We start from the raw sequence: 24195 nt of genomic DNA on the forward strand, positions 1-24195 counted from the left end.
CCCTGGGTCCCCAATATTAGCTTTATTAGTTATAAACAGAATGATCCAACACAAGTTACTTAATCTCTCCAAGGTTAAGATGCTTCATCTTAAGATGGAGAAACCATTTACAGACCACTGTAAATACAGAATTCTATGATCATGAAAACACTTATTCCTGGATAATGGGAACCTCAAAGGGGGTGGCAGGGAAGGTAAGGAAGGGACTGGAAACGGAATCAAAGGAATGTCAGCAACAGTGACACAAACAGCAAAGGTAAGTCAGGTTGTTCCTGGGAATATTTATATTACGTTTAACTTTGTTAATGAAATATTTCACAAGTTAAAAAAAGAACAAATGCAGCATGTTACATGTAGTATGTAAAATACAACCCCCTAAGACATTAGCATAATTAGAAAGAAGGTACTTGTATTGGCAGGAATGAAACAAATCAATTGTGACTCAGATGATGTCAGGGTATTGATCTGGAATGATTAATGAGGGCTGTGGTTTTATAGAAGAGAGAGGAGAAACAGATAAGGAAAGGATAATGAAGAATTCATTTAGAGACATGTTAAATTTGAGGTCCTAATGGGATGCTCAGGTGAAAACGGCCAATAAACAGTTGACTTTTCAAGAGCTATGAGCTTCAGATAAAGATAGTGGAGACTCTTTCAACAAGCCAGCTATTGAATTTCTGCAAATGGATCAGACTGTGAAAGGGAAATGGAAGTGGCTAGAAAGGAATTTCTGCAACTCTAGGAGGAAGGGAGCATAAAACAGAAGAGATGATAAGGAAGCAATGTTAGTGAACTGTGAAATCCATTATTGAGAGGTGTCATCAATTAAATGTATGGCATGAGAAAAAGTCCAAATATTAAATGGTCAGTGATATCAAGTGCAGTATCAAAGTTGAGGAAGATGAGGCCTGAGAAAAAGATTATTAGGAAATAAATGAAATTATTAATAATTTATAATAAATTAGGCTAAATGAAAACAATGTAACTGATAGGGCATTAGGCCTGATTTTGAGGGGCTAGATAGAGAATGGATTCTCAGAGATATATAGAGATTTATGATGAATGGAGGGATTTTTCTTTCTTTCTTTTTTTTAATGGGGAGAGGTAGATGGAGATAGATCTCATGTAGTATAGTTTTGAACTTGCAATGTAGCTAAAAATAATTGTGTAATCTTGATCCCCTCACCTTCACCTTCACCTCTCAAGTGCTAGGGCACTGCATGTGCTCTCATATGCTTGGCTTAAAAAAATGGATCTGCAATTATTATTTGGATACCTTGAATATCTTTTTATGTAGAGAAGAGAAAAGCAGAAGGAAATATAGTAGTTTCAATAGGTTTGGCCCCCATAGACTCATGTGTTTGAATGCTTGGCCCACGGGTAGTGACACTACTAGGAGGTGTGCCCTTGTTAGAATAGACATTGCCTTGTTGGAAGAAATGTGTCACTGTGGGTAGCTTTGAGGTCCCATACTCAAGTCACACCTAGTGCAGGAGAGATTCTTCTCCTAGTTGCCTGCAGAAGACTCTCTCTCCTGGTTGCCTTCAGATCAAGATGTAGAACTCTTGGGGTCATTCTCCAGCACCATGTTTCCTGCTATGATGATAATGGACTGAACTTCTGAAACTGTAAGCTAACCCCAATTAAACCTTTTCTTTTATAAGAGCTGCCTTGGTCAAGGTGTTTTTTCACAGCAATGGAAACTCAAACTAAGACAGAGAAATTATAGATAAAGGATGAAAAGTTATCACTGTGTCATTGTCACAGTCAGAGGGACACATGGGAACTCTGAAAAAGACCTTAGACACAGAGAAGTGAATGTGGTCAAAGCGCATGGCATGCCTGATAAAACGTATCCTTGAAATTCATTATGTATGGTGGATATTTACCAAATGAAACTTACCTATCAGAAATAAGAAAAGAGAAGAGAAGAAAAACATGTGCTGGTGAATCCTTTGGAATCTCTGATCAGCTCAAAATCTGAAGTCAGTTTTCGCAGGCTCAAAATGATCACTATGAAGGGGTTTCTTCACAGCACCACACCTTGGCATTGTGAGCAAATGTCTCTTCCTCATGGGAGGCGTTAGAGACCAAGTAGAAGGGGCAGGAGTGGGGAGAAAGGGGCAGGAGGGCAGAGGAGAAACTTTCATCTTGTGTCTGCTATGGTCAACTGACACATCCTCTGACATACACCCTCAGCTTGCACTTATAATTATTATTTGGGGTCAAGAGTCATAGATGAAATGGGAGACCGTCAAAGAGAAAACGGAATTTTGAAACACCTCCTTTCGCCTTCTCTTGATTTTGAGGGTCGAGCCAGCCAGTTTCCACTACAGCTGTAACTAAGTCGGAGCCACTGGGGAGGCACAGGCACCCACGCCACTGCCAAGGGTCATCACAGGCAATAAAAACACACACGTAGTTTTACACGGCTACCCTGCCTTCAGAGGAAAAGGGTCAGGCTCTGTTATCTTTTCTTAAGGACCTCAGGTCACAAGGCATGTTGTATTCTAGCATAGATCAGTTCATTGTCAGGCTCTTTCAATTGTAAGCTGGTCTTTTTCACTATTCACAGCTGACTGACACCTTGCAGAGATAAAGAATGACATTGTATAAAAGTGTGGCCATTGTGAGAGGCTGTCCAGGGTCAGGATTTACTCTAAGTCTCTTGCTGTAAGCAAGTTTTGTTGTTGTTGTTTTTTAATATTGCTTCAGCTTAATTCCAGGCCTTCCTTCCTTCCTTTCTTCCCCTGTCCCTCCCTCCTTTCCTTCCTGTTCTTTCTTTTTGTCTCTATGACTTTTTTTTATCTCCATCCATCCATCCATCCATCCATCCATCCATCCATCCATCCATCCATCCTCTGTCTGTTTATTTGTCTACACACACACACACACACACACACACACACACACACACACACACACACACTACACAGAGTCTTTGTTAAATAATCCTGGCTAGTGTCATATTAATAGCACTTCTGCCTCAGTTTCCCCAGCTATAGGATTAAAGGCTTGCTCCCCATCACACCTAACATGGTTTTGAACCGATGCCTCCCCATGTGATTCACTTGTTTTGACCCCATAATCCTGTTTTTCCCTCTGGAAGCCAGGGTTCCCAACAGACCATCACACACACTCAGCTCTAGGGCTTTGTTTCTTTAACATATAAAACAAAATGTATTTTTTGTGTTTGTACATGGAACTAGAGACCTCCCTCCATTCATACATACTGATACCTATACACATATGCATACATACACACACCACAAACATACTGTACACATACACACTCATGCACACATACATGCACACACAGATACACACACATACATGTACACACATGCACACACATGCATATATTCCTCCTTCCTTGTATACTCCCTCATTCTTCACACTTTTATTCTGAGGTGTTCTTCTTCTTTCCCCCTTATATCAGTTCTCTGCACACATCAACTAGGTGTCTAATAACCCTGAAACTATCTGTCTAGTGACAGCATGAGCTTAAGGTCTCATTCCTACAAGATTGCCTCCATTTCAGATGCTAATCCAGAGGCCCAAATTGTGCCCTGTGCTTGTGACTGACTTACTGGATATAAATTGGTGGCACCTATGAACATTTTTACAGAATAAATCATTTGTTACAATGGCATCAAAACTCATGTAGACACCTATTTATCTGTACTGATTTTTAAACTTTTCATTAGCATATATTCAATATGCATAATAGTGGGTTTTCATTATGACACTGACATTTCCATACATGTACATAATGTATTTTGATCATATTAACCTCTCTTATCCCCCTCCCTCATACTCCTACTAATACCTTTTCTCTTTCCAACTACTATCCATTTCTCCCTTCATGTCTATTTTTGGAGGAAGGGCCAAAACAATGAGTTTCATTAGGGTTGCTTACAAGAGCATACATGAGTGGTTTTTATAGTATCGTTTAAGGAAAGATGCCTCCCTCTTCTAGCAGCCATAAAATGGCTATACGTGTTTGAAGAGTGGTGGCTCCTCATGAACCTCTTTGGCCCCATATTGATAGGCTCGGTGTTATGTGAGCCTTGTAGAAGAATCACAGCCATTATGGGATCCAAGGTAGTGGCCATGTCTTATTTGGGATACAGCATTCCATGGCACTTCTCTTCTTCCTCTACATCTGGTCTTCTTTCCATTCCTCTTCTGTGCTGTTTCCAGAGTCTGAGGAGGGATGATAGAGGTGTCCCATTTATGGACAAGCAACCAATAGTCACATATTCTTAGTACTTTGACCTGTCTATGCTGTTACCACTGCCCACTGGAGAGGGTGGATTCTCTGACCAAAGCATACGGTAGTACTAATCTATAGGGATAAGCTATTTACAATGTAATTTGATGGATATCTTAGGTCAATTTAGTAAAGTAAGAGCTGTAGCTCCTCTTCTATGGCTGATGATCTCCTAAGCCATGCATTTTGAAGAAGTTTATCAAGCTGTATATGAAACCACTTGTGTGGAGAAAGCCTCAGTTCTAATTAAAAAGTGGTTGTTTACCCCTCCAATAAACTTTCCACTATCTACATTATGACTGGATGTCTGACAATATAACATCTACACCAATAAAGAGCTACATGGGGCACAGTACAGGAAAAGGCATGCAGAGCTGCCAGGCCCTGTAGTTTGCATCATCTTTCACAATATATTACAGGAGCTTCTACACGCAGGTGTAGTCACTGATCAGTGAGCCAGTCTCTAGGTCTTTTTTTCCATCCTAGGTAGTTGTATAGAGTTGAAACTTCTGAGATACCAAAGTGCTTCTAAATATGGTCTGGTGTTCATAGTGGCCAGCTTCCTCCAGAAGCCTATCACGGCTCGCTCATTAGAACAATGGCCACCTCTACCATCCCTTCCTAGAGATTGGGTGCCCTCTGCCAAGAGCTAGAGTCAAAGGCCAAATATCAGAACAAAATTCTCCTGACCATACTGTGTCTCAGGAAATTTCAGGAGACTTAGGAACCCTATGCCATGGACAGAGGCCAAAATCTATAATGTTAATTTCTCATTATAAATCACAGTATTCTCTGGTGTGTGTGTGTGTGTGTGTGTGTGTGTGTGTGTGTGTGTGTGTGTGTGTGCACTCGTGTGTGTGCTTTCTGTAAGACATGATTTGAATCACTGTGGTATAATGCACAGAAAGTAAATGCTACCTGTAACTGTAATTGTTTTCTTTTACAGCTTTAAGTGCAGTTATGTTAACATTTTTTTTATTAACTTGAGTATTTCTTATATACATTTCAACAAGTGTTATTCCCTTTCCCGGTATCCGGGAAAACATCCCCCTCCCCCCTCCCCTTCGTTATGGGTGTTCCCCTCCCAACCCTCCCCCATTACCGCCCTCCCCCCACCAGTCAAGTTCACTGGGGGTTCAGTCTTAGCAGGACCCAGGGCTTCCCCTTCCACTGGTGCTCTTACTAGGATATGCATTGCTACCTATGAGGTCAGAGTCCAGGGTCAGTCCATGTATAGTCTTTGGGTAGGGGCTTAGTCCCTGGAAGCTCTGGTTGCTTGGCATTGTTGTACATATGGAGTCTCGAGCCCCTTCAAGCTCTTCCAGTTCTTTCTCTGATTCCTTCAATGGGGGTCCTATTCTCAGTTCAGTGGTTTGCTGCTGGCATTCGCCTCTGTATTTGCTGTATTCTGGCTGTGTCTCTCAGGAGCGATCTACATCCGGCTCCTGTTGGTCTGCACTTCTTTGCTTCATCCATCTTGTCTAATTGGGTGGCTATATATGTATGGGCCACATGTGGGGCAGACTCTGAATGGGTGTTCCTTCAGTCTCTGTTTTAATCTTTGCCTCTCTCTTCACTGCCAAGGGTATTCTTGTTCCCCTTTTAAAGAAGGAGTGAAGCATTCACATTTTGATCATCTGTCTTGAGTTTCATTTGCTCTAGGCATCTAGGGTAATTCAAGCATTTGGGCTAATAGCCACTTATCAAGGAGTGCATACCATGTTTGTCTTTCTGTGATTGGGTTAGCTCACTCAGGATGATGTTTTCCAGTTCCAACCATTTGCCTACGAATTTCATAAACTCGTTGTTTTTGATAGCTGAGTAATATTCCATTGTGTAGATGTACCACATTTTCTGTATCCATTCCTCTGTTGAAGGGCATCTGGGTTCTTTCCAGCTTCTGGCTGTTATAAATAAGGCTGCGATGAACATAGTGGAGCACGTGTCTTTTTTATATGTTGGGGCATCTTTTGGGTATATGCCCAAGAGAGGTATAGCTGGATCCTCAGGCAGTTCAATGTCCAATTTTCTGAGGATTCTCCAGACTGATTTCCAGAATGGTTGTACCAGTTTGCAATCCCACCAACAATGGAGGAGTGTTCCTCTTCCTCCACATCCTCGCCAGCATCTGTTGTCCCCTGAGTTTTTGATCTTAGCCATTCTCACTGGTGTGAGGTGAAATCTCAGGGTTGTTTTGATTTGCATTTCCCTTATGACTAAAGATGTTGAACATTTCTTTAGGTGTTTCTCAGCCATTCGGCATTCCTCAGCTGTGAATTCTTTGTTTAGCTCTGAACCCCATTTTTTAATAGGGTTATTTGTTTCCCTGCGGTCTAACTTCTTGAGTTCTTTGTATATTTTGGATATAAGGCCTCTATCTGTTGTAGGATTGGTAAAGATCTTTTCCCAATCTGTTGGTTGCCGTTTTGTCCTAACAACACTGTCCTTTGCCTTACAGAAGCTTTGCAGTTTTATGAGATCCCATTTGTCGATTCTTGATCTTAGAGCATAAGCCATTGGTGTTTTGTTCAGGAAATTTTTTCCAGTGCCCATGTGTTCCAGATGCTTCCCTAGTTTTTCTTCTATTAGTTTGAGTGTGTCTGGTTTGATGTGGAGGTCCTTGATCCACTTGGACTTAAGCTTTGTACAGGGTGATAAGCATGGATCGATCTGCATTCTTCTACATGTTGCCCTCCAGTTGAACCAGCACCATTTGCTGAAAATGCTATCTTTTTTCCATTGGATGGTTTTGGCTCCTTTGTCAAAAATCAAGTGACCATAGGTGTGTGGGTTCATTTCTGGGTCTTCAATTCTATTCCATTGGTCTATCTGTCTGTCTCTGTACCAATACCATGCAGTTTTTATCACTATTGCTCTGTAATACTGCTTGAGTTCAGGGATAGTGATTCCCCCTGAAGTCCTTTTATTGTTGAGGATAGCTTTAGCTATCCTGGGTTTTTTGTTATTCCAGATGAATTTGCAAATTGTTCTGTCTAACTCTTTGAAGAATTGGATTGGTATTTTGATGGGGATTGCATTGAATCTGTAGATTGCTTTTGGTAAAATGGCCATTTTTACTATATTAATCCTACCAATCCATGAGCATGGGAGATCTTTCCATCTTCTGAGGTCTTCTTCAATTTCTTTCCTCAGTGTCTTCAAGTTCTTATTGTACAGATCTTTTACTTGCTTGGTTAAAGTCACACCGAGGTACTTTATATTATTTGGGTCTATTTTGAAGGGTGTCGTTTCCCTAATTTCTTTCTCGGCTTGTTTCTCTTTTGTATAGAGGAAGGCAACTGATTTATTTGAGTTAATTTTATACCCAGCCACTTTGCTGAAGTTGTTTATCAGCTTTAGTAGTTCTCTGGTGGAACTTTTGGGATCACTTAAATATACTATCATGTCATCTGCAAATAGTGATATTTTGACCTCTTCTTTTCCGATCTGTATCCCCTTGATCTCCTTTTGTTGTCTGATTGCTCTGGCTAGAACTTCAAGAACTATATTGAATAAGTAGGGAGAGAGTGGGCAGCCTTGTCTAGTCCCTGATTTTAGTGGGATTGCTTCGAGTTTCTCTCCATTTAGTTTAATGTTAGCAAATGGTTTGCTGTATATGGCTTTTACTATGTTTAGGTATGGGCCTTGAATTCCTATTCTTTCCAGGACTTTTATCATGAAGGGGTGTTGAATTTTGTCAAATGCTTTCTCAGCATCTAATGAAATGATCATGTGGTTTTGTTCTTTCAGTTTGTTTATATGATGGATCACGTTGATGGTTTTCCATATATTAAACCATCCCTGCATGCCTGGGATGAAGCCTACTTGATCATGGTGGATGATTGTTTTGATGTGCTCTTGAATTCGGTTTGCCAGAATTTTATTGAGTATTTTTGCGTCGATATTCATAAGGGAAATTGGTCTGAAGTTCGCTTTCTTTGTTGTGTCTTTGTGTGGTTTAGGTATAAGAGTAATTGTGGCTTTGTAGAAGGAATTCGGTAGTGCTCCATCTGTTTCAATTTTGTGGAATATTTTGGATAATATTGGTATGAGGTCTTCTATGAAGGTTTGATAGAATTCTGCACTAAACCCGTCTGGACCTGGGCTCTTTTTGGTTGGAAGACCTTTAATGACTGCTTCTATTTCCTTAGGAGTTATGGGGTTGTTTAACTGGTTTATCTGTTCCTGATTTAACTTCGATACCTGGTATCTGTCTAGGAAATTGTCCATTTCCTGAAGATTTTCAAATTTTGTTGAATATAGGTTTTTATAGTAAGATCTGATGATTTTTTGAATTTCCTCTGAATCTGTAGTTATGTCTCCCTTTTCATTTCTAATTTTGTTAATTTGGACGCACTCTCTGTGTCCTCTCGTTAGTCTGGCTAAGGGTTTATCTATCTTGTTGATTTTCTCAAAGAACCAACTTTTGGTTCTGTTGATTCTTTCTATGGTCCTTTTTGTTTCTACTTGGTTGATTTCAGCTCTGAGTTTGATTATTTCCTGCCTTCTACTCCTCCTGGGTGTATTTGCTTCTTTTTGTTCTAGAGCTTTTAGGTGTGCTGTCAAGCTGCTGACATATGCTCTTTCCTGTTTCTTTCTGCAGGCACTCAGCGCTATGAGTTTTCCTCTTAGCACAGCTTTCATTGTGTCCCATAAGTTTGGGTATGTTGTATCTTCATTTTCATTAAATTCTAAAAAGTTTTTAATTTCTTTCTTTATTTCTTCCTTGACCAGGTTATCATTGAGTAGAGCATTGTTCAATTTCCACGTATATGTGGGCATTCTTCCCTTATTGTTATTGAAGACCAGTTTTAGGCCGTGGTGGTCCGATAGCACGCATGGGATTATTTCTATCTTTCTGTACCTGTTGAGGCCCGTTTTTTGACCAATTATATGGTCAATTTTGGAGAAAGTACCATGAGGAGCTGAGAAGAAGGTATATCCTTTTGCTTTAGGATAGAATGTTCTATAAATATCCGTTAAGTCCATTTGGCTCATGACTTCTCTTAGTCTGTCGACATCACTGTTTAATTTCTGTTTCCATGATCTGTCCATTGATGAGAGTGGGGTGTTGAAATCTCCCACTATTATTGTGTGAGGTGCAATGTGTCTTTTGAGCTTTAGTAAGGTTTCTTTTACGTATGTAGGTGCCCTTGTATTTGGGGCATAGATATTTAGGATTGAGAGTTCATCTTGGTGGATTTTTCCTTTGATGAATATGAAGTGTCCTTCCTTATCTTTTTTGATGACTTTTAGTTGGAAATTGATTTTATTTGATATTAGAATGGCTACTCCAGCTTGCTTCTTCTGACCATTTGCTTGGAAAGTTGTTTTCCAGCCTTTCACTCTGAGGTAGTGTCTGTCTTTGTCTCTGAGGTGTGTTTCCTGTAGGCAGCAGAATGCAGGGTCCTCATTGTGTATCCAGTTTGTTAATCTATGTCTTTTTATTGGGGAGTTGAGGCCATTGATATTGAGAGATATTAAGGAATAGTGATTATTGCTTCCCTTTATATTCATATTTGGATGTGAGGTTATGTTTGTGTGCTTTCATTCTCTTTGTTTTGTTGCCAAGACGATTAGTTTCTTGCTTCTTCTAGGGTATAGCTTGCCTCCTTATGTTGGGCTTTACCATTTATTATCCTTTGTAGTGCTGGATTTGTAGAAAGATATTGTGTAAATTTGGTTTTGTCATGGAATATCTTGGTTTCTCCATCAATGTTAATTGAGAGTTTTGCTGGATACAGTAACCTGGGCTGGCATTTGTGTTCTCTTAGGGTCTGTATGACATCAGTCCAGGATCTTCTGGCCTTCATAGTTTCTGGCGAGAAGTCTTGTGTGATTCTGATAGGTCTCCCTTTATATGTTACTTGACCTTTTTCCCTTACTGCTTTTAATATTCTTTCTTTATTTTGTGCGTTTGGTGTTTTGACAATTATGTGATGGGAGGTGTTTCTTTTCTGGTCCAATCTATTTGGAGTTCTGTAGGCTTGTTGTATGTCTATGGGTATCTCTTTTTTTAGGTTAGGGAAGTTTTCTTCTATGATTTTGTTGAAGATATTTACTGGTCCTTTGAGCTGGGAGTCTTCACTCTCTTCTATACCTATTATCCTTAGGTTTGATCTTCTCATTGAGTCCTGGATTTCCTGTATGTTTTGGACCAGTAGCTTTTTCCGCTTTACATTATCTTTGACAGTTGAGTCAATGATTTCTATGGAATCTTCTGCTCCTGAGATTCTCTCTTCCATCTCTTGAATTCTGTTGGTGAGGCTTGTATCTACAGCTCCTTGTCTCTTCTTTTGGTTTTCTATATCCAGGGTTGTTTCCATGTCTTCTTTCTTGATTGCTTCTATTTCCATTTTTAATTCCTTCAACTGTTTGATTGTGTTTTCCTGGAATTCTTTCAGGGATTTTTGCGATTCCTCTCTGTAGGCTTTTACTTGTTTATTAATGTTTTCCTGTGCTTCCCTAAGTGTGTTCATGTCTTTCTTGAAGTCCTCCAGCATCATGATCAAAAATGATTTTGTAACTAGATCTTGCTTTTCTGGTGTGTTTGGATATTCCATGTTTGTTTTGGTGGGAGAATTGGGCTCCGATGATGGCATGTAGTCTTGGTTTCTGTTGCTTGGGTTCCTTTGCTTGCCTCTCGCCATCAGATTATCTCTAGTGTTACTTTGTTCTGCTATTTCTGACAGTGGCTAGACTGTCCTATAAGTCTGTGTGACAGGAGTGCTGTAGACCTGTTTTCCTCTCTTTCAGTCAGTTATGGGGACAGAGTGTTCTGCTTTCTGGCGTGTAGTCTTTCCTCTCTACAGGTCTTCAGCTGTTCCTGTGGGCCTGTGTCTTGAGTTCACCAGGCAGCTTTCTTGCAGCAGAAAATTTGGTCTTACCTGTGGTCCCGAGGCTCAGGTTTGCTCGTGGGGTGCTCCCCACGGGCTCTCTGCAGCGGCAGCAACCAGGAAGACCTGTGCCGCCCCTTCCGGGAGCTTCAGTGCACCAGGGTTCCAGATGGTCTTTGGCTTTTTCCTCTGGTGTCCGAGATGTGTGTGCAGGGAGCAGTCACTTCTGGTTTCCCAGGCTTGTCTGCCTCTCTGAAGGTTTAGCTCTCCCTCCCACGGGATTTGGGTGCAGAGCCACATTTACTTTTTTAAAAAGGGGTGGCAATATGTATACTTTCTGCAACATTTTGATTTTAACTGTGAAAAGAGTAACCAGGTAATCAGGAAATACCAACCTTTTTATTTTGGTAAGAATCAAATCTAGGGCTTTCATTCCTGTCAGGCAAGAATTCTCTTAGTAAGCTGCATCCTAGGCCAGAATCTCTTTCTAATATGTTACCCGGGAGACCAAAGAGCTGCCTGACTATTCCTACGTGGGCATAATTATCTTCAATTTCTGAAGAACACCATCGTTTCCCGTCCATGTTCAATCTTTTTATATAAAATGATTTTAAGCACACATGGTCTCTGTGGCACAATGGATAGCGCATTGAACTTCTGAAACCACTTACCTCACACAGATGGAAGGTGTTGTATACATCTGCAAAGTAGATTGGAGCATTCACAGAAATTTCAGGGCTGTGGAGGACTGTACCTTACCATGGGCTCATCTTAAGTGAATACTTGGGTTTTTATATTGACGAATAGGCCATTTCTTCAAGACCCATGTGCCATCCAGAAGACAATCATTTTGTTTCAGACTTCGAGATGTGGAAGTGATTTATTACCTGTGTGAACAAGTTATACATCTCCTGGCCTCAGTCTCCATGTCTGGACAATGACTCTACTGGATTCACAGACCTCTTGTGGTGACTTGGTACCACTGAAGCTAAATGAGTTCTTCATGCCCCCCAAACCCCCCAGCGTAAGACACATTTGCTATCATCCAATTTGCACTTATTGCAGATATAGTACTTTGATGTTTTATTCAAAGATTAGTATATTTTATAAAATACAGAAAAAGCTCAACAGCAACTTTATGATGTCATACTCAAACATTTACATACTTATTACTTTAAATTTCTAAGATGAATACCTACCAACCAATGACACAAATCAACACAATTACTTGGTACTTTTAGAGGTTTATATAATGCATGCTAATGTAAAAGCAAACCTAATTCTTACATTTATGATGAATTAATTTTGATGTGGGTGCCAGAATTGGGGGTAAATGGTCATTTAAAATATATTTGAAACAACTAAATGTACAAAATCGAACTGGACTCTCCACTTACCTTTTATATAAAATTTAACTCAAATTGGGTCATTGACCTAGATATAAGAGCTGAAAACTGAATGTCATAGATGGTCACCTAACAGTAAATCTTCATTTTTTTTATGCAATTAGGTTTTTCTTTGTTTTTGTTTTGTTTTGAAAAACATAGCAAAATGCACATTATAAAATGGGAGAATAGACAAATTGGACTATACATATTGGGATTACACCAAAAATAAAAAAACCTCCATGTCACAAACAAACATGTCACAAGAGACAAAAGAAACCAGACAGAATGGGAGAAAATACTTCCATCCATCTCATAAGTGACTTGCATTCAAAATATATAAATGCTTTTACAAAATTAAAGACAACTGATCACATGAAAATATGGTCAAACGATATCAAGAGACCATCTATCTTCCCAATGGATATATAAGTAACCAGTAAATACATGAAAGAAATTCATTATCATTAATCACTTGGAGGCACTGAGTAAAACAATATAGAAATAGCATCTCTCACCATGGTGACTATGACCAAAGAGTTGCAAAATAAGTGTTAGGATGCAGAAAGATGCAAGTCTCACGTACTGCTGGTCTAATGTGACATGGTTCAGACATGCTGGAAAACAATCTGAGGTTATCAAGAGCGAGAAGTGTAGCTCCTCTAAGTCTCAACAATTCTACTCCTCAGGATGTTCTGTGACACATGAACAATATCTATGCATCCCAGATAAGGAATGCACGATAGACTAAAGTATGATTACCTACAAAGTTCAACTTGGTGAACCAGTTAACTATATTGAGGTTATTTTCAGAAATATGGGTGAGGGGTTACTTGGAGGAGGAGGAGGAAGGGAAAGGGGAGGAAGTGGAGAAGAAGAAACTCAAAGTTAGCTGCATTACCAAATGTCCACTGCTGAACGGTCGACAGCTCAGAAAAGCTGGAAACCTGGAGCACACTGCCCAGCCTGCAGGTAGGGCAGCAGGTTGGGGAATGTCCTTTCCAGGTACCTCAGCTGACCTAAGACCCTTTCAGAAAGCCTGGCTGGTGTTTGTTTCTTCTCTGCAGTTTGCCTGGTCCGTTTCCTTCAAGCTGCTTGTCTTTGCTTTTCCCAGGAGTCTGAGCCTCTTCCAGGAAGCTCTGCTTGTCTGAGAGTAAGTCTCTGAGAGCAGTCTTTATCTCTTACATACTCTTGCAGAGGGAGAAGCCTTCAGGGTCTTTCTGCAAACTATGAGTGGTTCCTAATCTTAATGAGCTTTTCTGCAGAGTAGTGTTTAACCTCTCCTTAGACTGCTCTGTTGTTTCACCTCCTATCTTGAAATATCCAGCTGTTTCACCTCCAGCTTCCCACCTTAGGTCTTAAGAAACTTTCCTCCAAGATAGAAGTTTTAATCCTGAAGAAAACTAGTCCATAATACAAAGGTCCACAGAAAAAGCTGCACATTAGTGTTTATGGCACAGTAATTTAGAATGAACAAAAGTGGAAACAACCAAACTGGGGTTGTTTCTATCATCGGAGAAATGGATAAGCAAAATGTGGTATATCCATGAAATGGAATGTTATTTGGTAGCAAAAGGAATGATGTTCAATATAAATTACAACACGGATACATAAGTTCTGCAGAAAAGATCTATATCATATAACTAAATTCATATGAAATGTTCCCCAAAGATAATTCTATCAGACAGAAGTAGATCAAAGATTTTTAGTTACTCTAGGAAAGCAGGTCAAGAAGCCGGGAAGTAACTATCAGGTACAATGCTTCTTTTCTCATGAATTATTCTAAAATAAGATCTCAGTGGTGGCTGTGAACTTTGAACATACACACACACACACACACACACACACACACACACACACACACACACACACATTCACATAAAGTCTTTTATTGAGAATAGATTCATATAATACATTCTGATTGTAGGCTCACCCTGTTATACTTCTACCAGTTCCTCTCCAATCTCAGCCCATCTGGATCCCACCCTTTCTGTCTCTCCTTGAAAAGCAAACAGGGCCCTAAGAAATGACAATACAAAAAATATAATCCCAAACAAATATGAATATGATGCTACCATTTGCATACGCAGGAATTCCATAAAAACCCCAAGCCAGAAGCCATAATATATATGCAGGGGACTTGTAACGTAAAAAAAAAGGAAGAAAGACCTTGACTTAAAAATTATGAGACAAAAACTCTCTAACGATACCATTGAGTTTATTTTCTGTTGGCCAATGGAGCTGGTCACAGAGCTTATCCTTAAGAGTAGTTTGTTTCTCCTGTAAGTCTTTCTTGTAGGAATCTAACTTTTCATCTACAAATGGCTATGAGTTGCAGATAGCTTCTGTGTTAGAGATGGAAGTGTGTTTACCTCTCCTTTTAGCTCTAGGACTTTATCTGGTGCAGACCCATACAGGCTTTGTGTATGACATCATAATCTCTTTAAGTTTATATGTGCTCTGATGTGTCTAGGAGGCCTTGATTTCTTCATGTCTTTCATTCCCTCTGGCTCTCACAATGTAGGGATTCTTTTTCTGGAGACATTCTGTTTAAGGTCTTGCACTCAGTTTGTGGATAGCCACCAAATAGCCAATAGTGTCTCTGATGATGACTGAGCAGGGCACAGACCTTTGAGTCTAACAGAATGTCATTGGGAGTCATTTTATTGCTATATTCCTACGTAGAACAATTGTATTGGTTTGGTACAAGAGCCTAGTATCAAGTTCTTGCTTACCCAACCAGCTTTGGGTATGGATTCTGTTTCATGGAATGGGCCTTAAATCAAATCAGATGTAGGTTGCTTACTCTCATAATCATTGTGTGAGTACTACATTATATCTTGCAGGCTAATCATGCTTGCAGACTGAAATATTTGTGGCTGGGTTGGCTTTTACCTTTCTTCCTTTGCTAGCAAATGTAGTCCCTACTGACTTTATGAACGCTAGTCTACAGGGATAAGGTCTTCATGCTTGACTTCTTCATGTTCAATGAGTTGTGTAGATGTTGTCTTTAGTAATAGGGTCTTGCACTCAGTTTGTGGATAGCCATCAGTAGCCTTGTCAATGGCCTTAATTGTATATGGGATTCTTTGCAACCCATTCCTGGTACTGGAAACTTCATTTTCTGACAAGAGACGACCATCTGGGGCTCTTTCTTTTCTTTGACTATTTCATTTAGATTGCTTTCATATATGTATATACCATAGGAAACTTCTACTCTATTAGGTTTCCATATGACCTCTTAAATGGGCCACTGATTTACCTGTCCTCCCTGTATTCCTTCTCTTGAGCCCTTCTTCCCTACTTTTTCTGGTTGATGGTCTGATTTCAGTCTCCCCCATCCATCTATAACCATGTATTCTATCGCTGCTTCCTACGGAGATCCATTCCTTCCCCCAAGTCCCTCATGCTTTACCTCTGCAGTTATACAGACTGTAGCTTGGTTATCATTGTTTAACAGCTAATTTTCATATAAAAGCAAATACGTGCTGCATTTCTTTTCATGAATGAGTTTCCTCAACCAGGATGATTTTTTTTCATAGTTTCATTCATTTAGCCATAAATTTTATGATTTCACTTTTAAACTGCTTAATAATAAACTGTTTTGTAAATTATGCTAATGACCTTTTATTCAGAAAATGCTAATGAATTCAAGACAATTCCCCACTCGCTCTTCCATCTAGTGCAATGTATCTGGTTTTATGTTAAGGCCTTTGATCCCTTTGGAGTTGAGCTTTGTGTAGGGTGAGAAGTATGGATCTACTTGGATTGTTCTATACGCAACTGTTCAGTTTGACTAGCACTATTTGTTGAAAGTGTCTATTTTTCTAGTGTGTATTTCTGGCTTTTTTAAAAATCAAAAGTCCGGTGTCTATAGGTGTGCGGACTTACTTCTGGGTCTTCAATTTGATTACATTGACCAATGTGTCTGATTTTGTCTCAATATCATGCTGTTTTTAACCCTATAACTGTAAAACAATTTGAGATAGAAGATGATGACATTATCAGGGTTTTTTGTAAAATTATTATTATCAGGGTTTTTTAGTAATCCTAGGATTTTTGCTTCCATATGAAGCTAAAAATTGCCCTTTATGATCTGTGAAGAATTGTGTTGGAAGTTCGATGAGGATTACATAAAATCTGTAAATTACCTGTGGTAAGATTGCCACATTTACTATATTAACCCTATGAATCCATATGCATGAGAGAACCTGCTATCTTCTGATATCTTCTTCAATTTCTTACTTCAATGTCTCAAAGTTTTTTTTTTAAACACAAGTCTTTCACATGCTTGGTTAGGGTTACCCCAAGATATTTTATATTATTTGAGTCTCTTATGAAGGGTTTTCCTATTCTTTTCTCAGTCTGTCATTTCTTTATAGGAAGGCTACTGATTTTTGTGAGTTAATTTGTAATGAACTACTTTGTTGAAAGTGTTTGTCAGCTATTAGAGTATCATGGTGGAAATTGCATGTTTACTATTATATCATCTGCAAATAAAGATACTCTGACTTTTTTGTTTCCAATTTGTATTTTCTTTCAGTTGACTCTTACTGTAGGTAAGACTTCAAATATTATATTGATTAGGTATGGAGAGAGTGGTCAACCTTATTTTGCTCCTAATTTTAGTGAAAATGTTTTCAGTTTCTTTCCATTTAAATTGATATTCATTGTAAATTTCAGTAAATTGCCTTCATATGATGAGGTATGTCTCTTGTATCACTAATCTCTCTGGACTTTTTATCATGAAGGCCTGGCCTGTTGAATTTCTTTCAAAGGCCTTTTCTCCATATAATGAGAGATGATCACGTGAATTTTGTCTTTGAGTCTGTTTATATGGTTATCCACTTATTGATTCATGTGTGTTGAACCGTCCTACACCTCAGTTGATCATGGTAGGTGACCTCTTTGATGTGTTCTTTTATTTGTTTTGCAAGTATCTTATTGAGTAATTTTGCTACTGTGTTTATAAAAGAAATTGGTCTGTAATTCTTTCTTGTTGAGTCATTTTTGATTTGGTTATCAAAGTAACTGTGCCCTCATAAAATGAATTGGGCAATGTTCTTTCTGTTTCTATTTTGGGAAATGATTAATGGAATATTGGGGTTAACTTTTCTTTGAATATTTGGTAGGCTACTGCACTAAAACCATCTGGCCCAAAGTTTTATGCTTTGGTTAGGAGAATTTTAATGACTGTTTCTATTCTAAGGGTTATATGTCTATTTAAATTGCTTATCTGATCTTTATTTAACTTCGTTTGTGTTATCTACTGTATATATCTTTTTAAATTTTAACTTTTTATTGATACTTCATGAATTTCACACCATGCACCCCAGTCTTTCTTACCTCTCTGTCCCTTTATACTTGCCTTCTGCCCTTGCAACCTTCCCCAAAAAGAAAAGAAAAAAAATGGTTGTAGACACTGTAGTGTGTCACAATATGTCTTATGGTATACCCTTTGTCCATACTTCTTTATTTGCAAATGTTCATTGAAAGGAGTCATTGGTCTGGTTTGAGGTCTCTAGCTTCTGGTACGCTATCAGTACTAGGTTCTCTCTGGGACTCTTCTTCATTATCCTGTTGTTGCCCTGTGTCATGGAGTCCCTGCAGCTTTGGATGTACAGGATCAGCTACTTCATGCTCTTCAGTAGCTCATAGATGGGGCAGATGTTGGGGTGGGCCAACTCAAAGCCCTGGACCTGAGCTTGGATGGAAGCTGTGTTGGTTACACTGTTAGCTTTCCAGCACCCGCACTACCAGGCCAAGTTCTCCAGCACTGTCCTGGTTAGCTCACCCAATGCTAAAGCTAAGAAGAGGCAGAGCCAGCTCCCGCATTCTCATCCCCTCAGGCTGACTCACTCACATCCATGCCAATGGGTCAGCTCTATTCTGCTTCCTAAGCAAGGTGCAGGACCTACTGTCCCGAGTGTTGTAGCCAGTGAGGGGCATGGTCAGCTCTCCTGTACTCATGCCTTTGGGGCCGGTTCACCTGCAACCCCTGGAACTAGGGTCAGCTTGAGGTTTTCTAGGCATAGTACTGGGCCTATTCTCTTGAGTACTGTAGGTGGTAAGGGGTGGACAAGTTTGGCATAACCCTCAGACAATCAACATGTCTCCAGGTGGGGCAGCCCAGACCCGGGATGGCCACCTGGTCTTTGGTGGTAACAGACCCTGACTGCTGCACATTCATGGATACAAACATGGCACAGTCCAGGACCTCACCATGGCTGGCTATTTACATCAAGCAGTTCCTTACTACTCTTGAGTCTCGGGTTCTGGCTCTCTTCATTGTGCATACAAACTTCTGCCATTCTTTGTCTTATCTCTACCATTTACTTGCTCATCTTAGTGACTCCTAGGTGTGTGGGGTCATCTCTGGAGTTTCTGTGCACTGCTCATGCTGGGTGACACCAGGCAGGGGTTATCTCAGGCCTGCTTCCTGACCAGGTCATGCCCAGGACTTCACTTTTCATATTTAATTTTGTTGATTTGGATCTTCTCTCTGCCTTTTAGATAATTTGGCTAATGGTTTGTCAATCTTATGGATTTTCTGAAAGAACCAACTCTTTATTTCATTGACTCTATGCATTATTTTGTTGTTGTTTTGTTGGTTTTCTATTTTATTGATTTCACCCCTGAGTTTGATTATTTTTTGCTAATAACCACTAGGATGTTATTTTGTCTTTTCATTCTAAAACTTTCAGGTGTGTTGTTTAGTTTCTAGTAAGAAATAGTTCCAATTTTTTTTAGGTAGGCACTTAGTGCTATGAACTTGCTTCTCAGAATTGCCTTCCATGAATCCTGTAAGTTTGGGTATGTTATGGTTTCTATTTAATCTGGTTTCATTTAATTTTAGAAAGTTTTTACTTTGTTTCTAATTTCTAACTTGATGCATTTTTTTTGTCTGTTTGAAGTGAGTTGTTCAATTTCCATGAGTTTGTGAGCTTCTGTTGTTTCTGTTGTTGTTTATTCCAGGCTTTAATCCACATTAATCAGATTGTGTGTGTGTCGGGGGTATGTCAGTTTTCTTGTATGTTTTGAGACTTTTTTGTGTGTACAAGTATGTGATCAGTTTTGGAGAAAGTTCCATGAGATTCTGAGAAGAATGGATATTTCTTTGTGTTTAGAAGAAATGCTCTTTAATGTTTCTTTTTTCGGAGCTGGGGACCGAACCCAGGGCCTTGCACTTGCTAGGCAAGCGCTCTACCACTGAGCTAAATCCCCAACCCTAAGAAATGCTCTTTAAATATCTGTTAGGCCCACTTGGTTTATGATATCAGTTAGCTTCGGCATTTTTCATTTTGTTTTTGTCTAGATGATGTATTGGTGGGAGTGGGGTATTGAAGTCTCCCACTATCAGTATGTGTGGGTCAATAAGTGACTTAAACTGTAATAGTGTTTCTTTTATGAACTTGGGTGACTCTGTGTTTGGTGCATAGATGTTAAGAATTACAATGTCCTCTTGGTGGATTTTTCCTTTGATGAGTGTGTAATGTCCTTCTCTACCTCTTCTGATTAGTTTTGTTTTGAAGTCCATTTAGTCAATATTAAAATGTCTACACCAACTCTCTTCTTAGGTTTTTTTTCTAGGGATATCGTTTCCATTCTCCTACAATGAGGTTATGTACGCCCTTTATGTTAATGTGTATCTTGGATGCAACAGAAGAATGGAATCTGTTTTCACTGACATTGTGAGTTATTAATGAGTAGTGTTTGTTGAGTCCTATTATATTGTGGTTTTTGTTTTGGGAGTTTTTTTCTCCATTTGATCTGGTGGCCTGAAATTATTTATTCTTTGTGTTTTCTTGGTTGTGATTAGCCTCTTCAGATTAAAATTTTCCTTCTAGTGCCTTCTGTGGGGCTGAATTTACATAATGATGCTGCTTAAATTACTTTTATCATTGTAATGGCTATTCCTGGTTGTCAATTTGACTATATCTGGAATGAACTATAATCCAAAATTAGAGAGGTCACCTGTGATCCAGATCTTGAGGTTGGAAGAGATAAGTTCCTGACCTGAATCTTGGCATAGACATTTTGAGTCGTAGTGTCCATGAAAAGCTTAGGCCCAGGAAAGACAGACAGAATACTCCTTTAATCCCAGGAAACTGAGGCAAAGAAATCTCTGAGTTCAAGGTCAGCCTGGGACAAAGCAAATCCCAGGCTTGGTGGTACACATTTTTAATCTGGGCCACATCTTTTGCTGGAGGTCTACATAAGGACACTGGAAGAAGGAAGACACACTTTCCTTTGCCTGCTTACATTTACTTGCCAGCACATCTGTTGGAACCTACTTCTATAGAAGACCAACTGAAACAATTAGCCTTGTGGGACTGAGCAACTACTAGATTCTTAGACTTCCCCTCCACAGCTGACCATTTTTAGGTTAGTTGTACTACAGACTGTTACTCATCACAATAAATTCCCTCAATATAAAGAGACATTGCATAATACAATCATGAATTATCTTTATCCAACTATTGTGATTGAAAATTTTGCTGTCCATAGTATTCTGTGCTTGTATTAGTGCTTGTAGAACATCTCTCCAGGCCCTTCTGGCTTCATTAAGGTGTCTAGTATTATTTTAATTGGTATGTCCTAATATATTATTTGGTCTCTTTTTCTTTCTGCTTTTAATATACTTTCTTTGTTACTAATAGTTATTGCTTTGATTATGTAATGTGGTGAAAATTGTTTTTCTGGTTCAGTCTACTTAGTGTTCTGTATGCTTCCTGTACCTTGAAAGGCACCTCCTTCTTTAGGTTGGGGAAATTTTCTTCTACGACTTTGTTGAAAATGTTTTCTTTGCCTTTGATCTAGATTTCTTCTCCTTCCTCTATTACTATTTTTCATAGGTTAATCTTTTCACACTGTCCCAGATTTCCTGGATGTGTTGTGCCTGGATCTTTTTAGATTTGACATTTTCTTTGACAGAGGAATCCATTACTTCTATCATGTCTTCAATGCCTTAGTTTCTCTTTTTCTTTTCTTATATTCTGTTGGTGAGGCTTACTTCTGAGTTTACTGTAAAAATTCTTAATTTTTTCATTTTCCATTTTCCCTCAGTTAGGTTCCTTGTTGATTCTAATTCTACTTTCATGTCTTGAACTCTTTTTCATTTCATTTCATTCTATTGTTTGTGTTTTCATAGATTTCTTTAAGGGATTTAGTCATTTTTCTATTTAAAGAGCTCTAAGGTATTAATAATGGCTAGTTTGAAGTTCTTGCCTCATGCTTTGGTCATGTTGCACTTCTCAGGGCCTGCCTGCTGTCATAGGGTTGCTGGGTTTCTGTGGAAAAAAACTGCTTTGGCTCTTATGATTGTGATTTTACATCGGGGGGTGTGTCTAGGCATCTAGATTTGGGATTATTGTAATTCTAAGTGCTGAAATCTGAGATTTTCTTCGTTGGGTGAGTGTTCTGTTTCTTGGTTTCTGTTGTCCTCTCTGGTTCGTAGGAGAGTGTGATAGCTGTGGCTTGCCTAACAGGGAATGCTTTTGAGATCCTGCCAGGTTAGGTCCATTCTGGTTCGAATGTGTTCTGTGGTATTTGGCAACTAACACTTAGGGATGGAGATGAGTTAGAAGTGAGTGGGGTGCTGACTGGGTGCACAGGAAGGAGGTAAACAGGGTATGCCACCAGGATCTACTTAGGCCCCTAGGAATGAGGGCAGAGATGGAAAAGAAGCCATAGCCCGTAGTCTGCTACAGAGCTTATGATGAGACTAAGTGGTTGAATTTGGTAGAGAGAAAAGAAGGTGACTATCTAAAGATCACCTTCTCTGGCCTATCTGCTTTCTTGGCTGTCATAACTCTCAGATGGCATCCTGACAGGCACAAGGACAGGGTAGTGAGGGAGGCTGTAGGAGATCTGCATGATCTTCTGGGGATGAATGTAGAGAGAAAGGGAAGGCCTCAGCAGGCAGATTGCTATAGGGACAGGAATGATACTTGGGGTCTGATTTGGAGGGGAGGAGAGAAAGTGTCTAAAGATTACTTACCTGCCTGTACATTTATTAGAAGTATTCAAATTATATATCTGAAATGGGCACACCAAATGATGTAGTCAATATATCTCAATAAATTACTTAACATGGCCAGAGTCTGTAAGAAAAGCAGACCCCCAAAAACAGGCATGTGTCTTTAGGATAAGGTCCTAAAGTGTAAAATATGTAATTTGATCGCTCCCTTGGTTTAGCTGAACACTGTGTTTTGTAGCAGTTAGTGTCAGCACCTCTGTTTGAGTAAATCGTAAATCATTGGAAATTTGGACTGGAACGTAATTATCTGCTCAACTTTCATTTCTATAGCTGTGATGAGATACAGTGACATCCAGCAGCTCAGGTGATATGGGGCTTATTTGTGCTCACAATTCCATGGTATGGTCCGTCACTGAAGAGGAGTCCCTTTGGCAGACCCTCGAGGTGGCTGATCCCATTGTGTCCTTAGTCAAGAGCAGAGAAAGGTACTTAGGGCTTAGCTAATTCTCTGGACTGGAAAATAGTGCCACCCACTGTCAAGTTTGTTCTTCTGACTTCAATTAACGAAATCTAATACCCGGCAGACATGCCCAACAACTACCCTAATGTGGACCACCTTGAGACTCCCTTCCTAAGTGATTCGAAGTTGTGTCAAGTTGACAATTAGTACTAACCATTATTACTTGAAGTTGAACCTCACCCTAAAGCAGTTCTGTTTTAATTGAAAGTATTATAGGATTTCTTTCAAACGGTCACTTTATTGAGACACAGCTAGTATACAAAAGACCTGTATATTGAACATGTATCATTAGTTAGATTCGAACAGTCATTCATCTATTAAATCAGTAACACAGTCAAGATAATAAGCATTTTATCACCTCTAAAAATTTCCTCCTTTTTCTGATGCCCTTCTAGAAGTAGGGCAACAACACCTCACTTGTGTTCTATTCTATTGAGCATTTTGGTGATCACCGTAGTTTTATTACCTGTTAGCACTGTGTGGTAAAACTGCCCCAGAGCTTCTTAATCTTAAGTAGCTGAAAGTTTATGCTCACTGAATCATGTCTCTTAATTTTCCTTCTCTTCAGACCTCGACAACAACTTTTCCACCTTCTACACCTGGGAGCTTGGCTTTTGTTTTAGATGCTGCACATAAGTGGGACTGTGTGGCATTACCCTTATTTCACATAGTGTAATGTGTCAGATCTTAGAAATTGGGCTTTCTGTGAGTTGCATCAGATGGGAATATTTTTCAAACAACCCTCCCTTCTCTACTGGGCAAGTGCTGTTATTGACTTAGAGTCAAAAGTGAAACCTCCTGAGTGAACAACAGGATTCCTTGTTATGCCCAAAATGTCTTTTCAGTTTTTTGCCTTCCATCCAAATATTGATCGAAGCAAGGTTCTATTTCTACGTAGCTTACAATGTGTTAGGGATTGTCAGACGATGATGTTAGAGTTTCAAGGCCACCTACTAAGATATTGTTGACTGTCTTTATGGGGGTGGAAGTGCAAAGGTCAAGCTGGTAGATTAAAGAAGCAAAGAACTTCCTTTAAGGGGTGCAGAGGCTCAGCTACAAGCCGAGTCTCTGGACTTCTGTCTCAGCAGTTCACTAAGCATCGTCATTGTGCATTAGGAAGCTCTGCAGTTTAGACATGGGATCTTCGCTTTCTTTTCCCTTTTCTTCTTTTTCTTCTTTTTCAGTTTTTATTTTTTAATGGG

This window comes from Rattus norvegicus, chromosome 7 (assembly GCF_036323735.1).
Source record: "Rattus norvegicus strain BN/NHsdMcwi chromosome 7, GRCr8, whole genome shotgun sequence".
In the NCBI taxonomy this organism is placed as follows: domain Eukaryota; kingdom Metazoa; phylum Chordata; class Mammalia; order Rodentia; family Muridae; genus Rattus; species Rattus norvegicus.